Source organism: Alexandromys fortis, unplaced genomic scaffold (genome assembly GCF_014885135.2).
Source record: "Alexandromys fortis isolate MF-2015 unplaced genomic scaffold, M_Fortis_MF-2015_v1.1 scaffold_98, whole genome shotgun sequence".
In the NCBI taxonomy this organism is placed as follows: Eukaryota; Metazoa; Chordata; class Mammalia; order Rodentia; family Cricetidae; genus Alexandromys; species Alexandromys fortis.
In genome coordinates, this window is record NW_026068002.1 from 701,711 (window position 1) to 722,346 (window position 20,636).

Genomic DNA, 20,636 nt, shown 5'->3' on the forward strand with positions numbered 1-20,636 from the left:
ACACATTGCTCTAGCCTCTGAAATGCCCATGGACCAAACCAGGCCTGATAAGAATTGTCAGTAGAGTTTGGTCTTAGATCCAAGCCTGCTTGGACATTGGGCCACTCTGCAGTGACTCTTGACACATTGCCTGCAAGACATACCTGATCTAGTTTCTTCAGGGTTGGATCTAGATGGTAAAGAATAGCCAGGTCTTTACTTCTGAGGTCAGATCATTGTTTTAATCCTCCAAAAGACATACTAGCTATAAACAATTTGACCCAGTTTTTAATATGGCTTAGATCAGTCCTTTTTGTTCTGGAGTCCCTATCACCTGATGTGACCTGCTCATTTCTTGACCTGTTATACCCACGTGCCTATCTTTCAGCACTCTTTTTATTGGAAGTCATTTTTAGGTTATGAGATCCAAGCTTAGCCTTGCTGATAACCCTTGGCTACCAGCTGACTGGCACTGTGTGGAAGTCTCATTATGTTTTAGGAAGTAGAGTGTTAGTCTAATCCTTTAATTGTCCTGTGCACTAGATAATAGCCGGCTTCAACACCTACATTTCAAAATATTTTTTTCTTTAATATTTAAAGTCCACAGTAGAAACATGTAGCACCGATTAGGTATAGTGGGTTTGCATTGGTTTTTATTGCTTTCTCTCTCTTGTTCTCAGATCCTACTTCCAGGAAAATTACGTTGGTTGAATTAACTTTCAGTGGCTTTTTTGAGGGTACCATGTGTCTTTAAGTGCTAATTCTGTGACTCTTTCTGCTTTGAGCAGCTGTAGGCAGCTGTTACTAGAAGTTTCAGGGAGGCATGCTGGAGGGTAATGACACCAAATCCTACCATATGGTGGTGGGGGAGGGAGAGAGAGCTCTTCATTAGAGTTCTTGCAATGATAAGGATCTCTCAGGGAAGGCAGACCTAAGAATATTCACTAGTGAACTGGTGGCTCTTGTCGTCTTCGCTGGCTCTGTTCTATAAACGGTATCTCTTCCTCCATCTGTGTGATCCATGTGAAAGAAGGTTCATCTTGGACACTTGCCAGTTAGTGAAAAGTGACATTGGAGAACCATGCGTTTCACAAATTGGGGTGGCAGGGATGGAACTAGCACAGTCAGGTGAAGCAAGTAGGGGAGCACAAAGGTAAGGGCTACTCTAGTGCTTCTGACACCTGAAGGGGCGGAAGAACCAATTTGACATTAACAGAGGACTCGAGAAAACTGAGAAAATCTTTGAGTGGTTTGCTGGAAACGCTCTTCATTTTGATCATCCTATAAAAAACAGATAAGAAATCAAAGATGAAAACTGATAGAAAAATAATCCAAAGAAATGAATGCGTATCGTTCGTTCATACTTTGTTCACTCTGGGACTGCTGTTAGCTATAGCCAATAAAGCTCGTATCACGTTAAACATAAGATAAAACAGCTATTTCCCATGTATTTTATCTTTATTTTTCAACGTAAACTTCAGTTGAATCCATTTTAGCATAAATCCTGGGCTCACGTTTCTAACAGGTTTACTTTTTGGCCCAGTTCCTTTCTGGTTCCAGTTTTCTCACTTGTGGAACATACCTCTAAGAGTCTCTTAGGAAGGTCTTGCTCTTTTCTCTTGACCTTCCACTGAGCAGAACTAGAGTTTCTTGATTGCTCTAAAACCCTGTGGTCAACTGTGGAGCAGGCTGATGGCAAAGTCTCGTGTAGTTTTCACTCTTAGGAGCTCACAAAGGATAGTTCACGTTCACAAGGCTGTTTTGGAAAACTTCCACAGATACAGAGGGATGTTAATGACTTTGTAGAAAACCCAGCTACGTTGCTGCTTTCCCACGGAGTAGAGCAGAGAACTTTATCGGACAGTTTCTCTGAAAACAAAAGCCATTCATTGTGAGTTTGTTACTGGCTACTCAATGGAAATCTAAAGCGTGATCTCATGTCTAATTCCCATTTCAACTCAGCTGTAGGGCCAGAGGGAGGTAAATTTGAGAAAATCTCATCCTAAGAAAGAAATATGAATGGATGAAGCTGTACTGTGAGTTGGGAGAGTAAGGCATATAATCCAAGAAGTGGGAAATGGAGTTGGAAGTGGATTCTATTGGCTCAGAAGGGAATTACTAAGAAGTAAATTTTGCCTGGTAGAACTCTACATACAGGACTGGTGACATTCCTGGAGCTAAATGTGCCTGCCTTCTCCTAAGAGCATCCTACACCCAGCGTTCACACCTCGACACTACAGCTCGACATGCAAATGGGCCTAGAATTCACCTACAGAGATTGATTCTACAGAGGCCTATCATTTAGACTGTTTGACTTCATTTTCTTAGGGTGGTAACCCCATCCTCATTATCTATCTATCTATCTATCTATCTATCTATCTATCTATCTATCTATCTATCTATCTATCTCTTTCTAGGATTTATTGAGACTAGTGATGTGTTCCAGGTTTTTCAAATCTTTTCAAGACCCATATTTTAATATGGCTTATTTATTTGACAAGTTTATATGGCTTTAATATATTTTTTATCATAGACACCTCCTCCTCATTCTTCTCTTATTTCTTTGAACCCTTCTTTTCAACATGTTTTCTTCTTAATTTCATGTTGTGTGTGTGGTTCATACATGACTTACCAGGGACTGCACCCCTGAAGAAAATTATATTCCCACCCTTCTCCTACCAGCCACAGTTAACTGCCCACAGTGTCTCAACTAGCTGTGGGGGTCTTATCCATGCTGAAATCATGTTTTGTTTTGTTTTGTTTTGTTTTTTAATCTGACTTCTTGTATTCGGTTAGTGATCCATTGGTTCTTCGGGGACCTCAACACCCTGCAGTGAGGGTAGTCAAGACACAAAAGCAAAGCAGAAAGGAAAAAAAATCGTAAGACCAATATTTGGGATGAATGGAACCATTCCTGGGTTGTGGCTACTAAGGTTAGCAGATTTAAAGCTCTGACTAGGTAACAATTGGCCCAAGGTCATGTTGTGTAGGCTCTATTAGTTCCTTGAGTTACCCTGTGCAGAGTCACACTGAAGAGGAGTGTGGGATTAAGGATCTGTCATGATTTCTGGATTGTTTTCACAAAGCAATTATTTAAGTATCAAGATTTATCATTTGTAGCTTAACTAAGACAACAGACTGGGGGAATTTCTAGATTATTATCTATAAAACTCGAAGCCAAATCATACACAATTTAGTTTTATCTTGAGGAAGAGGAATACTCTTTGCAATTTCATGTAGGCTTTACTCCATTGAAGGTTGGATAAAAAGCAAAAGTTTTTAAGTATAGGTGACTGTGGACTAGAGTAGGGTAGATGGCTGAGAATTATTTAAAATGTCTCCATCATACAGTAGAATTCTGAGGCACTGTGTCCTTGGAAATTGGTTTCCAGTGGCTAAATAAAATCTGTGATCGTGGTCTTGTGTGTGTGTGGCAAAAGTCTGTGGTATAGTTGGTATTGACACACAGAAAGTAAACCCAGCATCCCCTGAAGTTGTGTGGCCCAAAATCTCAGTTACAGCAACAGCTAGATTTAATAGCAAAGCGCATTCCAAAGCAATTATGTTGTCAGATACCTGGAGGGCTGGATTTTATTAGTCTGTTTTGCTCATTAAAACCAATAGTTAAGAACTGAATTGTCTGAGTTCTCACATTCCTGCTCTCGGTGTGTTAGGTGGTAAAGCTTGGTATAGAACTCAGTTTAATGTCTTAAGTTTTGTCTGACATCCTGAGAGTCAGTAGGATTGGTTTTCTCAAAAGCAGTGCAGGGAGCCTTAGCAATTCCTAAATCTTTACTGAAATGTGTCTTTGGGAATTGTCACTCTGAGAAGGAACGAAGTGTAGCCTTGGGTTTCACAACATTACTTTCATGAGTTGATCCTTGCACGGCACATATTTGGTACCAAGGCTTCTAATGGGCTATGGTGAAGATGGCACCTTGGACTTCAGACAGCTTTGACAGAAAGTATCGAAGCTTTGTTCTGCAGTCTCTTTTAACAAAGAATAGCATTTGGTTTCTGATAATGGTACAGAATTCCATATTTTTTGTCTGTTTGTTTTTTGAGACAAGGTTTCTCTGTAGCTTTAGAGCCTGTCCTGGAACTAGCTCTTGTAGACAAGGCTGGCCTAGAACTCACAGAGCTCCACCTGCCTCTGCCTCCCAAGTGCTGGGATTAAGGCGTGCGCCACCACCGCCCGGATTAGAATTCCATCTTTTAACAAAGCACACGTCCTTCCTAGCATTATCTGAAAAGGAATAGATGTGGGTGCTCGGGGATTAAATGTTTGAGCCATGTGCATGCATGGATAAAAGTGCTTGTCCTCGTACGTGCACAAGTTTTTGCCAGCTGCGTACTTTCGTGGAGGCAGAGGAGCAAGGGTTTCCTCTAACATGGAAACATTCCAGATGGACAAGAGTGTAAAGGCCAGGTTACATTTTTTAGGGCTTACTAATGGAGCCATGGGAGATTAGGAAGTTAAAAAAAATAAGCAAACAAACATGGCTCCGAACATTTATAGAGAAGTGTGGAGTGGATTAGATTTGCTATCCTGTGAGATTTAGTTTATTAACATTTTATAATTTAATTGTTTTTTTTTTTTCCAGAGGCTGGCTTTTGAGAATAGTGTTTGAAGCAACCTTTTAGTAAAGCCACTCATGGAATCCTAGTTTTTAATCTTATCATAAAGTGTGAAATAATCCAAACAAAATTAATCGTAGCACATAAATTGAAAAGTCTTGTTTGGAGTGTGGGTGAACATTTTCTCCTCCCTTTTCTTCCAGCACAGTCTTAGGAGGCAAGAGTTCCTGGTGTGTTTTCATAGCTTTGTTAACTACTGTCTATTTGACTTCTCTTGTGACTTTTAACACCCCTGAGTTTTCTATAAAGGAGGAAACAGGTTTTAAATTGTATCCCCCCAAAGTTTTTTATTATATTGTCTTCATAAGAACTTTGACACAAATTCGTACCTTATTCTATATTCATTTAAAAATTATCTTGGGAATGATGTATCTGGTTGATCACGAAAGCTCCTGTTTGCTTCCTCTGGCTTTTGTGAGGACATGTGTTTCCTCGCATGCCAGCATTTACCATGCTATAGGAAATAGTAGGTTTTGGAATGTTCCTTGATTCAGCAGCTGTTGAGTGGTTGATGTCTCAGGACAGTTGCCAGCTGCCCAAAGCCCTTGAAGTTTTAGGTTCCAGAAGTCAGTATGTATGTGTCCTTTTATTAAACCCAAGTGCTATGTTTAGAAATTTGTTTGCTGAAAAAAAAAATCCCTGTAAAAGTTTTCTCTTTACATTTCGTTTGCAGAAAGTGCTTTTCCATTGACCAGTATAACTCTGCAAAAGCCTAGCTAGCAGTTGTTTCTCAGTTACATATATAAGCATTTACAATTATCTTTCCAAACCACAACCTAGCCAGTTGTAACATTTGTTTGTGCTCTGAGCCTATCTTTTTTTTTTTTTTTAAACCGGGCCTTGGAGCTCCGAACTTCCGACTTTCCTGCTTGTGTAGCAAGCCCTTTTCTGTGTTGAGTCATTTCCCTGGCTCCCAAGGGCAGCTTTTCATTAGATTAGAGTTCTAGTGCTTGAAGGCAAGAATGTTAGCAGCAACAACAATGAACGTGGTTGGTATGGGGCCACCCAGTTTTCTAAACCTGATCCTCTGAAATGAGCTGACCATATTTATGAACGGTACCAGGTACCAGTTGAAGGAATGTATTCAAAAAACTGAAATGAAAAAGAAAAGTTGAGGGGAAGGAAGAGGCGGGAAGGAAATAGGGGACAAAAAGGCAATGTGCCAGGTAATGTACAATCCTACCTGGTTTCACCCAGGCCAGCCCACCCCTGCATAGGCTTCCCAGGCAGGCTGGCCTCAAGTTTCTGTTGCTGAGAATGACCTTGAATTTCTAATTCTCTGTTTCCAGTCAACTGCTAGGATTACAGGCATACACTACCATGTCCCATAGGTTCAAACCCAGGACCTCATGCATGATAGGTCAACTGAGGCACACATGCCCAGCCCTCACTCAGATCTGAGAACACAGCACCCAATAACTTGAAAAAGCCTTTTTTTTTTTTTAAATTATCTAGGTAGGTGGATAGAACTTTTATGCTCAGACATCATTTTAACAGTGTCATAGCTATTTCTTTTTATTTTCCTGTAAGAGATATTTAGCACACTTAACATTATAGGTCTGCATTTGAACCGTTCAGTTCGGTTGCTGCCAACTAGAATCTTCGGCATAAACTTAGCCCTGTTTATATATAAACCGGGTAGTAGTTTAGAGCTAACGTCACTGTTTTCTTCTTCGCCAAGCACAGCATGTTTTGATCTACACAGGGAATATTTTTAAAAACTGGATGTCTAAGAATGTAAACAATTGGAAGGGAGATGCAGCTGTTTATAGTTTGCTTTTTAATCTTATGTTCTTTTGTGGCCTCTAATGACGAAGGACTTTTGTTTACCTATTATAGTGTATGGCTCATGACTATTTAAGTATAGTTTTTCTGCTTTTTATTTTGGCGTTCTAAATAAAGGAGAAAAGAGTTGAAGGAAAACTACTGGACAAAAATATCCCCATGGTCACTGGGTCTTAACCAGAAGCAGTGGGGAAGCATAGTTGGGTCCCTTACAGGGAAAGAAAGGATTCTATCTTATAGGGTCCATAACTGGCAGGCCTTGGTCTTTGCCCTTGGCTTTCTTTTTGTTTGTTTGTTGGGATCTATTAGTCACACTCAATTCTTGTGTCTGCCACTGTCTAGACTAGCAGAAGAGAGGGGGTTGCATTTTCAGCGCTTCCCCCAGCCCCGCAGAGAACACGTCAGAAGGGATAAAAGCATGCTTTGGCTGATGGCAATCTCGCTTGTAGCCGCTTTCCAGCAGGGAAGGCATTTCTGATATGTAGGTGCCTCTGCGGTGGACTGTTGTTCTAGCCGCTGTTTATCAGTGTGGCCTTTCAGCATGTAATTTCTCATTACCCTCTGTAAACACGAAGCGTACCCTCAGTTTCCTTTTATAAAAATAACTTTGTATATTGCAGTGGACTCTATTTAGATGAAAGGTTTAGCGATGCTTCCACCCATGCTATTTATAGTCCTGCCTATGAGTTTGTGGCTGAAAGCATGGATTTGCATCCCAGCCGCCTAGCTGCGTCCTAGCTGTGAGAGCTTGCGGATTCTTACTCGCCCTTTCTAGCCCTTCTTTTACTTGTTGCAGTGAAGAACAAGTAGTATAAAGGACAAGACCGATGGTATAATCTCAGTGTTGTTGTAAGACTGAATGAAGTAATGGCCATGGAGACCTTCTGGGTATCTTGGTGTGTAACTTGTACAGCTTGTAATGTTGCTGGAGACTCTAAATTACTTTGTATGTGTTTATGGGGCAAGACTGGATTATACTTGAGTCCCCCCTTCCAGAATGGGAGGAATGAGGTTACAAATATATACTGAAAACAATTATCATCAGTATTAAAATTACTTTATTAAATAATCAGGATTCATGGTCTGTAGTATTAAAAAGCAGACTGAGCCTTTAAGAATATTGTTCAATTAAAACGACATCAGTGGGGGCGGGGGCACTGCTGAAAATCAAGCGCTCTCATAGGCTAGTCAAATAGTTATCCCTTAGCCATACATACCCCAAGCTAATCCCTGTCTTCAGTTACTGCCAGCTGTGGGGATCTCTTTCCCAAAATATGAAGCCTGTTATCTGTGCTTTAGTTGAAATAACCTTAACCAAGCGGCATGGACTTTAGAATTAATGTACCTAAAGATTTGCCTATATATTCTTATTTAGACAGCAATCTNATATAACCATAAAGAACAGACCAACAAGGGCACTCATCAGCTGTGAGCTTATTTCTGGCTTTAGAGAGCTATACTTCATGACATAGTTGGAATGTAGTTTGAATCTACAGTGCCTGGACCTGCTTTTGTCTTCTGTATGACTGAAGTAGAAAAATATTAGCTCTACAAACACAGGTGTTTTTGAATGTCTCTTTTAGTTTAAGGGTAGTGCAATCCAAATAATGGTCTATCGATAACACGTGATTGGCTTAAGGCAAAACAGGACCTTCTTACCAAGTGATAAGACGATCTATTAAAATAACATCTGTTATCATATGGCATCTGTAATTGTTTTAGAGGTTCTCCACTCTGCAAACAGGGGAAACTGCAAAGAAATGTCCCTTCCTGTCTCCTTTCCCCTTCCACTATCCCTTCCCTTCCCTTGCTGATGGTGTCTAGCCTCATGCTAAGAAATTACTTGTGCTGTAATTGCTAAATTGTCAAGCTTCCTGCTTCCTGGTCTACAGTCACTATTCCCCCCACTCCACACTTTTATCCCCGTTTTACTAGGAAATCATAGTTTATTGAGACGAATCTGCTGCCTGAAATCGCACTAGTTAGTGGAGCCAGGGTCTTCCAGTGGGGCAGTCAGGGGCTGTGGCTCATGAGGAAAGTGTCTTGCAGGAGACTGACATTCCTGTTGTATCCACAGTCTTGAGTAAAAAGCATTCTCACTCTGCCCCAACTTGTTAGGAAAATAATGCCTGTGAATTGCTCGACATGCCAGGTTGGTTTGGGAGTCGCTCCTGTGGAGTGTCTCCAGCCACACTGTCACTTCTTAACCATGTCCCAAAATCTTTCAGCATGTGAGTTTGCCTTGCCGAGACTTTTCTAACAAAGCTGCACTTCAAATGAGAACACAGACACAAGCCTTGTGGGGGAAATTGCCATGAAACCATGAGCCGCTGCCCACCGCCGTAAAACCTCACTGTCGGGAAGATAGACTCTTATGGCCAACATCTTAAGAGCTAGGACTGGAAGGCAGGCCTTCCTGCTTTCCTATAGAAGCTGGGACCAGTTTGCTATGTTCTGATGATGGGTATGGAGTTGTTAGCAAGTCTTGCCTGTTTGCTTTAGTTTTTAGTTTTTGGCGCCTTTGCATCATCATGGTGTTATTGCTTCCCCCAGTTTAAAAAAAATATGCTGCTTCTAGATTTCTCTATAGCCAGACGTGGTTCTGGGTCCTAGGCACCTACATGTTAAGTTGCCTTTGCCCTTAAAATGATGGTGACTTGTTGTTTAGGCAAGATGGGAGCCTGTTTTGATATCCACAACCTTAAGGTTTGAGAATTGAAGATTGTAGACGTTTGATTATTATCCCATAGGCTGAGGGTAGCTTGCGGTTGATAAAATTTATTTAGAATATCAAGCCTTGGGTTCAAGTCCTAGGAACACAGAAACCAATCAAGCAAACAAAATAATAATAATAAAAAAACAAAAACAAAAGCTAAAGGAACGGCTCGTTTGTTATTTCAGATCTGCTTACATTTTGAATAAACCCCGACTCTTGTCTCTTATGACCTAGTCTCCTTGAATTATCAAAGTGTGCCAGTCCTTTGGTTTATTTGGTTATAGATGACTACGGTGCAGATTGTGTGTGTCTCACTGAGTTGTGAGCAGTATCCGTTTAATTTTTGCTTCTTTTACCCAGCAGCGCATGCATAAGATGGTCCTCAGCGTCTCTCAGATTAGACTGTCTGAGTCTAACGCAATCCTCATTCATTCTGTGAAGACAGAAATGTGTTGAATTACTGTCTTAGTTAGGGTTTCTATTTCTTTGAAGAGACACAATGACCACGACAACCCTTATCAAGGAAAGCATTTAGTGGAGGCTGGCTTACAGTTCAGAGATTTAGTGGATTGCCATCATGGCAGGAAGCAAGGTGCACACAGGCAGACAAGGTGCTGGAGCGGTAGCTGGGAGTCCTACATCCACACGGGCAGACAGCAGGAAGAGGGAGTCACACTGAGCCTAGTTTGAGCATCTGAGATCTCAGAGCCCACCTCCAGTGACATATCCTTCATCAAAGCCACCGCTCCTCCAACAAGGCCACACCTGCTAGTAGTGCCACTCTCTATGGGGGCCATTTTTATTAGAACCACCACCACAGTTACCATTTCACTGCTTTTCCCTCTTCCAGTTTCTTTAACCTTATGCCTTATGTATTAGTCCGAACCCTACACAGATTTACTTATTTATTTTAAAAAGTCTATGTGAAGTCCTTTTATTTATCTAAATTTATTGCCATAGAAGAAAAAAAGAGATGGGGAAGGACTGGCTGGTGGAATGCTTATGACATGCACATAGGAAAGAGCTTCTTCCTGAGCATTAGGTGAAGAGTGATAGTGTGTATTCAAACTATTCAAACAGGAAATCAGGGTCACAGCCACAGAGAAAACTAAGGTTTGAGAGCTGAATCATTTCTAACCTCGCATGTCTGCCAGTATCCAGGTCAGAAAACCAACTAGAAGGTTCATTACATGATTCTTAATGGAGATAAAATTTAAGACACTGAAGAAGTAACACCTTAGAGATAGGCTTGGGCAGCCTGACGTGGGAAGAAGGGAGGGAGAGAAATAGAGAAAAGTAGACAGGGAGGGATGGAAGGAATCAAGCTTGTCTGTCCAGCCGGGCGATGGTGACGCACGCCTTTAATCCCAGCACTCGGGAGGCAGAGGCAGGCAGATCTCTGTCAGTTCGAGACCAGCCTGGTCTACAGAGCTAGTTCCAGGACAGGCTCCAAAGCCACAGAGAAACCCTGTCTTGAAAAACCAAAAAAAAAAAAAAAAAACTTGTCTGTCCTGAAGACTTCTGATGTCATCTAAGTCTGGGTTGTTCAGGAGTTCCCAGGAACAAGGATTTTCTCATTCTTTTCTAGTCAACACTTCTAGAACCTTCTTGGATATTTTTATTGTTATTTATATCTCAGATGAACACTCTCTTCCACTGAGGCCCATTTTCCCATTGGAGGAAGGGAACATGGAGATGATTTAACCCTCTTACCAGCCCTTCAGCAGGGCCTTCTTGTTCTTTCATACTTTGCAGAAGGGGTTTCTTCCTCCTTGCAGGCCCTTCCCTCCCTTGCCACTGGTCCTCAGGACCAGTGCCCCTGGCTCCTGCTGGATACTGGTTAGAGATGTGGAAACTTAAACACTGCCTCAGACCTGGTCAGCAGAATCTCTCTGTCTTCACAAATTCCTGGGGTATATGTAGGAGTAGGGGTGGGGTTGAGGAACTCTAATGAACTTTATATTACGTTAAAGTTCAAGAAGCATATTTACCTCTATCTCCATTTCGACTTGGAAACAAAGACCCAAGCTAATCGTGATGTCCTAACACTAGCTTAGAAAGCACCAAGTATAGTGGAAATACGTTTGATAAAGTATGTATATGTCCTAAATCTCTGCTCATTTAATGCCACTAGTATTAAAGCATTGTGCCCAGTACCTGTGAACAGTCTTCCTCTGTAGTGTTATTTATCCTCTTTCTCCCCATTTTGGAGTCGGTTGATTTAGCTGCTTGGAATCTCCTCTGCACTTCCTGCGACAATCGCACTGCCTTGCTTCCTCTATTAAGGCTGCTTTACTTTTCTCTGTATCCAGCCAGACTGGAAAGATTTCAGTTCCTGATTGTACGGCTAGAAAGTGCAACTGGACTCCTACCTAGTCTTACCCAGTATTAGCTGCCAACCAGTTCTGTGAACTTGAGCAACTCACGCAATGATTCTAACTCTGTACACTGGTCCCTAATGGGACTGATCTGGTTATTCTCTTCATATCAGCCCATGAGCTCTTAATATGGCAATGTGGTCATTTATAGAAATAAGAGGGAGACATTTAAAATGAAAGTTGGACGCAGAGTCATCTAGATTATTTTAGTCATTGTATATACACACATACACACACACCTTTTAGAAACCATTTTTTACAGCATTTTCAAATGGAAAAAATACAAAGTTGAATTCTATTGAGTTTCCCATTTATCTCTTGGCTCTCTCCCTGTAGGAAGTGCTAGTACACCACTAGATGATCACCACTAGGTGACCAAAAGTGGAGTGGAGAGGCCATGAGGAAGTGTCTCAGCTTGGACGCTAGGGTCACATGGCCCTCAAGTTGGTACTGACTGCATCTGAGGCTCTGAGGCAGGCGCCTTTGGCAAGGGGATCCTGTATGTTGGGAAATCTCCAGAGATCCCAGGAACTGTGGTGAGGTCTCCTGAAGGGCATTGCTCATAGGGGAGGGGTGAGGATGAGGACCATCTGGAAAGAACCAGCTGGTCATGGAGATTGACCAGTCACAACTGTCTTCTCTTTATGGGAGGAAAACACCAAGAGACTACATGACCAGGAAGGCCAGTTCCACTAGTGGCAGGGGCTTAGGGCAGAAGCCTCAGGTGATTTTTTTTTTAAGCAAAATGAGGGAGAGCCTACTTTTGGGTTCTTCATAAATTATTCATTACAATCCATTAGTGCTTGATAATAAGGCACAATTGTGTGACATTTTGTCAGCGTTCTGGGCTACAGTCTGGAAAGAATGGAAGCTGTCATTTCCTTGTTGCGTGCTGGGACCACGAAGTCTCCTGAGGCTGTATTTTAGCAGGATCTGTCATTACTGTTATTACCTTAGGGATCGGCCTGAATATCTTACTGTTTAGTCATCTACAAAGCAATTTATTCTTTGTGTTTATTGTTTTTGTGTTTGTATGGCTAGAGTTCTGAGGCCTTCCTCATCTCATCAGCGATGCTGCCTGAAATCTCAGCCACTTGCTCCTTTTCCTTATTTCTCTTTAAGAGAAATGGAAAGAAAACAGACCTGGAAGTGCCTTCCCAGGCAAACGTGTAATAGAGCGACAAGAATTCAGGCCCCAGTCTTACCTCATAACTCTTGGTTTGTTTGCTTGTTTGCCTTTTTGCTGTTTTGTTTTGTCTTTAGTAGTAGATCATCTTTCAAGGAAGATACTTGTTTCATGGAGTGTGAAAAAAAAAACATCTAGGAAGCAGCACTCTGATTTAGATGTACTCTCTCTAAGATTCAGAACGGCCATTGATTCTAAAAAGTCAACTGATTCTGGAACAGTGAAAATCCAATTCATAATTTTGTTTTCACTCCTAGACACTTGAGAACAAAACCTAGTACTAAGAGCCACAGGTGACTGAAATAAACCATCTCTTTGTTCCCAGTATCCTTTTCTTGTTGTATCTCCCTGCCTTTGCAACTGATTGTGGGGATAGATATTTTCTCTCCTTTATTGTGGAAGCAAATAGAGGCCCTGTTCAAGATTGGTGGTTCAATACAGGTTAAACTGGATGAACTAAGACCTGGGAGGACCAAGAGTATCTCGTAGTGGGGTCCTCCTGTTTTTTCTTGGTCAGAACTGGTAGACCAGTACTTCATCTTGCTCTTCTTCCCGAGACTGTGTGGATCTCTCCTCTGGAGTTAGTGCTTTGCTATGATACTGCTTCCCGAAGTTTCTCTGGAGGAAAAGAAAGGAACCGTGGACTGATTGCATTACCTAGCTGTCTTCTAGCAAAAAGGTTATCGAGGAAACAGGACACAGCACAAGTTAAGCTGTAAGCAAGCATCGTCATTTTGAAAAGGGTCTGGATATAAGGAGGGGCATATTGGGACTCTAAAGTAGCCTGCCAGTGGGGGGCTCTAAATGTAGGAAGTCCTCGGATCAGAAATTGTCAGGACGAAGACCTCACAGGCTTACTGAGGTCTTCTCAAATCCCAGAAGCAGTGAACAAGCCACATTTGGAACACCTCTTCCTCTCCCCCATCCCTGACTTTTTCAGCTGGAGGCAGCAGCCACAGGGCAGGATTTCTCAGGCAGTCTTGACATTTTGAAGCCAGACAACTCTGTGCTGCAGCTGACCTGACTGTTCCGTCTATGGTGGGGGCATTTAGCTGTAGTTGTGTCCTCTATCCATGAGAAACTAATAGCCCTCACTCCCCCTACCTGATTTCAGCTGAGACAAAGAGAAATGTCTGCAAACATTATCAAGGTCCTCCATGAGATACATTTTCCCCACCTACCCTATCTGAGAACATTAGTCTAGAAACTGAGCGAAAGGCTGGGAGACAGAAGGTAACCACGCAGAGATGACGTCAGCCTCAAGTGCATGTTTCAGGTCCTGGTTTGGATGTCAGTGGTCCATACTTCTCTTCCTCATTTCTGCCCGCTCCTCAGAGTTGCTGTCTTTGTTCTTGCTGAGGTCACAAAATAGAGTGGGTGGCTGTAGAATAGGTACCCATCCGATCACTATGACAGCACACCTGAAGAAGTAAGGGGAGAAGAATTAATCTGGTTTATGGCTCCATAGCCAGTCACGGTGAAGTAGGCGTGGTGGCAGAAGTTGCTTATGATCGTGGTAGTGGGCAGTGATGGGTGGCTGGTGGCTTGCCTCAGTGGATAGAATGGGTTGGTAGTCCAGAAACAGAAAGACTCAAGTGAGAGTAAGTTCAGACTAACACTCCAAAAACTCTCCTCCCATTGACCGGCTTCTTCCGGATAACCCTTACCTCCTAATTTTCCATAACATCCCCCAAATAGTGTCACCACCTTGAGACCAAGTGTTCAAACACATGAACCCAAGAGAACATTTCCTATTCAAACCATGGTGGTGGCTAGACAAGACATACCTAGTTCTCACAATTGGAGACCAGGGAAGCCAAGATCCAAGATAATGCTGATCTCTTGTCTTGCAAGGCCTTCTTCCTGGTTTGTTGGTGGCCTCATAAGCCACAATAGACAACAAACTCTCATGTCTTATATAGGTACCATTCTTCCTCTGCCTTCATGATTTAGTGGAAATCCTAAGGTCCCTAATACCAGTGCATGAAGAATACAAAGGAAGCCAGAATTTGTCTGTAACACTGATATAGCTCTATAACAATGCCTTAAGGGTTGTCACCATCTACTTATTAAGAATCGGGCCTAACAGTCCTCAGGCATCTTTTGGCTCAGCCAGACCATCAGCTCATCACTACAACATGGTACAACTTCAGATGTAGCCAAAGTAACTTCCAAGTCAAGGCCTTTTCCAAGTTAGAGGGAACAGGGGCCCGGGGAAACAGCTAGGTTAGTAAGGTGCCTTTAAAAGCATCAGAGCCTCTTCAGTCCCCAGAGTCAATGTGAAAATGCTGGGCCTGGGTCACACACACCTACCATCCCTTGCTGGGAAGGCAGAGATAGGTGGGTCCCTGGCGCTCACTGACCTTCCAGCCTAGCCTGTTTGGCGAACCTCAGGCCACTGAGATACCCTCTCTCAAGGAAACAAGTTGCGCAGCCTACCCAAGGAATGACACAAAAGTTGATCTCTGGTGTACATATGCATGCAGGCGCGCACACACACACACACACACACACACACACTCGTGGGGGAGGGTGCTTCTCTAGAGCCAAACGGAAGTGAGACTTGAAAGATGAAAGCAAAGGCACAGGACCTTTGGGGTCAACAGGTGAAAGGTCACCCCACTTTGCCTGCAGAGAGAATTTTGCTTCTTTGTGTGAGACAATAAGGAGCTGTTCACAGTTGGTCAGGAATCTATACCAGTGTCTCCTTCCAAGACCTGGGAGCTGCAGACAGCCATGTGCACATTATCAACTCTAAGGATAATCTTTCAGTCTCCCCTTCTGTCCCCTCCCCCCCACTTTTCCAGCTGCCGGATGGTTAGACTTCATTGCATCTGGCATCGACTTCAGCTTTTCAAGTTGCTCAGGCAGCCCTGACTGGTCAGGGTACTGTCCTGTTCGGTTCCTTCAGATGAGAGATTGGGAGGAAGGAATTTAGAAACCTAAGCCACCCAGTTCTTCTCCCACAGTGGTAAACATGCTTTAGAAACTAGAGACAGTGCCTTAAAACCCCTCAGGGAGCACCTCTCTCAGCTCGTTCGTGTAGTTTCTTTGTAAAAGTTTTTATTATCCAGGCGTAGAAAGGGCAAGGGACTCCAGCTTCTAATTTCTTCAAGCATCAGAAGTGACCTTTTGTAGATGGCTTTAAGACTTCAGATGAGTGCCACTGTCTTGCTATTGTAACTGCTGCTGTGCCCTGTCCATAAATAATAATCAGACCACAAGGCATAGTGCCAGCTTCTATATTGACATCTCCCTTTCTTTTCCATTTTGTCATTTCCCATGCCATCTCCTCTTCTTCTTAGTAAACTGTATCTTCCTTCTGAAACTGTGTCCCATTCTGCCTTCAACTCTAGCCTGTGGCTATGGTCTATGGAGCTGTTTGTGCGTTCTAGTTCCATCAACTATTTTCAGCTGGTAAGCTTTCTTCAGTCGTCACAAGTATATCTGAATGCCAAGGATTTCTTGTTCTTAATCAGAGCAGTCACAAAAGAACCACAGATCAAGGGCTTCTGCGTCGTGCATAATTAGAGAATTCCATGTATCACCTCAATAGATCTCCATGACAACCCTACGCAATCACTATTGTTAATCCATGTTGTAAATGAAAAATTAAACAACAGGAGAGCGAGTGACTTGCCTGAAAGCCCAGAATATAGAAAAACAAGAGAGGTGCTAGAAGTCATCTTAGCTTCCATTCACATTTTACTCTGTGAATAACTTTGGAGTTAGACAAAATGATCAGTTTTTCACAGGCATCAAAGCTCTCTTTTCATTCTCAAAGTAGCCTTTTGGAAGTTGTCTTTCCCAAGCATACATTGTAAAATTCATTTCTATATAGGTTACTCATTTAGCACTGGAGGAACAATCCAGGGTGGACTCATTAATGTTAACTGTGAACTTGAACAATCTAGAGTCAGGTGGGTAGAGAGAGAGTCTTGATAAATTCTCTACATCCAATTGGCCTGTGGCCGTACCTCTCGGTATTGATCTAATTGTTAATTGATGTCAAGAAGACCCAGCCCATTGTGGTCAGTACCATTCATTCCCTAGGCAAGGGGTCCTAAACAGTATGAGAAAGGGAAAATCAGCTGAGAACAAGCACCGACAAGCAAGGATGTGAGCCTTTGTTTCTTTTCTTTTTTTCTTCCTTCCTCTTCCTTCCTTCCTTTCTTTCTTTTTAGCAAAATATAGTATGACTTGTTTCAAGTGTCTGCCTTCACTTCCCCTCAGCGATGGACTGTTGCCTGGAATTGTCAGCTAAATAAGGCCCTTTCTCCTCTAACTTGCTTCTTGGTGTTTTATTGCAGCAATAGAAATGAAAATAGAACACCGGACAAAGTACATGTCACTGATTTATTCTGAGAAATATCTGCCGCTCATCTTTAGCACCACCCATTCCACACGACTCTTAGCTTTGGACTTGTGTGTTTGAACGTGGGTGGCATGGTTTCCTAACATTGCTTATTCCTTTACACTTGATTGTAGCTAAAAGGCCAGGGAGTGATAAGATTATGTTTAAAATTTAGCTTCATATGCCACAAGCTTTTGTTGAATCGTATTTCCTTACGATTCTTAAGTTGGAGTAGTGGAAGGAGAGGGGGGAGGGGAACGGGGATTGATACATAATAAATAAATAAGCACAATTATTTTGAAAAAAATTCTTAAGTTGAGAGCAGGGAGAACCATGGTTTAATGCGTTTGGAAATAATGCCATAGTCTTACGTATTTTCAATTAATTTCAGAGAGAAAGTGTTCTATTATTAGTTAGTTCCTACTCCCCCCCTTTTTTTGGGAACAGTTCCTTTAATTTCAAACAAAGATCAAATTCATTATAACATGCCCTTTCCCACCCCGGTAGTCTCTCCTCAAAGAAGGGAGACAGGGCCAAATAAACAAACTTTTTCCTTGCGATTTGACATCTGGGTTTCCTGGAGGTGTTCAGTAGATAGATGTGTGTAGTTTGGGGTAAAGAATGTCTCTTCCTGACACTGAACTCCCAGGAGCTGTTGGGAGTGGTGTTTTCCTCTGGTAGACCTGTTTAACCCACCTACAGTGAGGGGAATCGGGCCACACTGCTGAGGTATCCTGTGGTTCCTCTAAAAGTCTCTTGTTTGGTTCCATAGACTTTTCTTGCATTACCAAAAATCTTCCATAAAGTCAACCACAGCAGTAATACTGGGGACTCCGGCTCACATTTGTGGCAATCAGGAAATAGATTAAACACAGGTTTTTCCAGCTGCCAAAAGTGATGTCAATTGTGGTAATGATTGTTACCTCAGTTCCCTGCAGATCCAGAGCTGTCTGAGTGAGCGTCTTTTCTGGGCCTGTTCGCATGCTGTTATGGAAAAACTGATGATGGCTGGGAACAACAGGGTATATACTTTCGCACATGCAGTCAGGGGCTTTGCTGTCTTGGAGCAATCAGACTCGAGGGACAGCATGAGAATCCTACTTAGTGTTGAGAGCCAAAGAAAAGTTGCTGTGGTAGACCTGCCTCCCTCCCTTTGGTCTGACTACAGAAACTGTGTTGCAAACCCTCTTAACCCTCTCTTCACAGCATTGTAAAGGAAGCCAGGATGTGATTTAAGCCCACTGGTTTGTATTCAAGCCAGACTTCTAAATTCTGTGTCCTGTTTTCTGACCATTATAAACAAAATAAAACCCCAAACCCGAAAGTGACGTGACGTTACAGTATAAACCTCAGAACTAACTAGAATGTAATTCCAGTAAGAGAGAAGATGCTGTCGAAACAGTCCCTGTGAGAGTAAAAGACTTCCTGCCCCCGTGGCACTTATGGTCGGACCGTATTGTAGAAGAATTTCTCTAAATCTTTCTGCTTTGATTCTGTTATATATGTGGCCATACATATTACTTCTTTCATTGCTGTGACAAAAGCAGTGTAGGGACGGAAGGATTTGTTTAAGGTTATGATTCAGGGATGCAGTCTATCAGGGCTGGGAAGTTCCAGCCACAGGAACGCGTGGCAGCTGGTCATGTGACGGCTCCAATCAGTGGGCAGAGAAGGGTGGCTACTGTTGCTGGGCCCATTCTATCTTTTCATTCACTCCTGGGCCCACGCCCACATTTAGAATGGGTCTTCCTGCCTCCATTAACTGTAGTCTAGAAACCCCTTCAGCCACGTGCACTTGCGAGGTTTGTCCCCTGGGTGATTTTATATCTGTAAAGTTGACAAAAACTATTAATCTTAGTGGCGTGTTATTGATGGCAACATTGAAGGCATTTTGATTTACCCGTTTCCAGGGACACCGTTATGCCGCTGATACCCTTTGCTTTATTACTGAGCTCCTCTTTAATTAGTTAAAGGAATGCAACATTAATTTGCTTAAAAGGATTTTTTAAAATTAATTTTACGAGTGTGCACGTTCTGCCTGTACACTACATGCATTCCTGGTGCCTACAGAGACCCAGAGAGGGTGCTGGGTGCCCTGGAACTGGAGTTACAGATGGTTGTGAACTGCCATGTGGGTGCCAGGACTCGAACTGGCTCCTTCTGGAAGAACACCTGGTGCTCTTAACCCTGAGCCATCTCTCTGGCCTCAGTTTCAAATATTTTAGAATTTTATTTGAATGGTTTATCAACAGCACACCTTTACTTATTGAGAACTGAACATCTTTGTTTACATTTCTTTTCCCATCCCTAATCATTTTGAGAAGTTTCCAGAGCACAGTGGAAGCCAGGAAAAGAGAAACCCACGGGGGAGGGGGAGGGGAAGGGGGTGGGGGTGGGGGACAGTATTCACTCCAGTAGGCCACAGAGGAACCAAACGGCTCCATTGCCTCCTTGGTAGATGGTGATTTCTCTTTCTGTAATAAAGCTTGCCTGTCTTCATTGGTGGTCTCCTGAAGTCACCAGCCCCACTAGAAGGTCTTCTGCGGAGACAAAGGAGGAACTGGAGCGAGATGGCCTCTCACATGTTGGCACGCCATCCTGGATTTTCTCCCTGGCAACCCTGTGCTCCTGAAGGTCTGGCCAGCAACGCTGTTATTTTCCCCAGCTCTCCCCATGTGACTGGCACTGGGCACGAGTGCTATTTAAGCAGCTCCATTAAAGCATTGGTTTGGTCTGCTTGGTTACCCTTTGCCATTTCAGACCATGAAACCCAGTCTTGCCAACGCAATCTTGGCTAGTTTGAAAAGAAATTTTCTTTCTTTAGCTTAAATGCCTTTCTGTGTTTCAATGCCAGGCAGCGGCCATCAAAGTCCTTACCTCTAACTTGTGACTAATTATTTCGAAGTGATTACTGGAAGGCATTAGAATAGAGACAGTACGTTCTCACTCCCTAGTGTCGCCTTCTTCCAAAGCTACAGCCTGTCATCCTACTTCTTAGCTCCACCTTCTAGAGACCAGACAGATTCTCCTGCGCCCAACCTTTGAAGCTCCCTTTTCCTTAAGTGGACAATTGGTGAGCTTGGCAGAGATGCCTCTCTGGAGCGCTGTTTGGTTCTTGGGTGCTGCCGTCTGACTCGGATGTTGGAGCACAGCCTGTCAGTCACAGGATCCTGTTAGTGTTTCACAGTCTACCATGGAGATTGGTGCTCCCATTTCTTCGGCTATGGTTGTGTGGTAACAAATGTTATCATTAAGGCACCTCTGTTTACTGCCATGCGACAGCATTTGCAACTGGCGTATTTGATTTTGGTTTTGCCATTCTCTCATTTTCTAGGTTCAGATACTAGACTGAGGAATGCTTTTTAAAAAGTCCTCCTGGAGTATGTTATTACTATATCAACATTCTAGAAGATGTGATTTTTGCCTTAGTATTACCAGGAGTTATTGCAGTAGCAACACCAGGGAGAAAGCTGGAAGAATGAACGGCAGTGGCATGAACTTGAATGTATATGTGAAATAAGAAAACAGCCGGGTGGTGGTGGCACACCCCTTCAATCCCAGCACTCAAGAGGCAGAGGCAGGGGGATCTCTGACTCTGAG

General features: G+C 42.8%; 2 protein-coding genes across 2 annotated transcripts in view; one reads left to right on the forward strand and one right to left on the reverse strand.

Annotated features, from left to right (window-relative positions):
* The window catches only part of Rhbdd1 (rhomboid domain containing 1), a 195,012-nt gene extending 182,155 nt beyond the window's left edge, over nucleotides 1-12,857 (reverse strand). Inside the window, exon 1 of the mRNA XM_050161010.1 lies at nucleotides 12,847-12,857. The gene's annotated coding sequence lies outside the window, so the exon portion shown is untranslated. The remainder of the gene's footprint in view (nucleotides 1-12,846) is intronic.
* Irs1 (insulin receptor substrate 1) overlaps nucleotides 1-20,636 on the forward strand; it is a 61,009-nt gene that overhangs the window by 30,806 nt on the left and 9,567 nt on the right. The gene's annotated exons all lie outside the window — the stretch shown is intronic.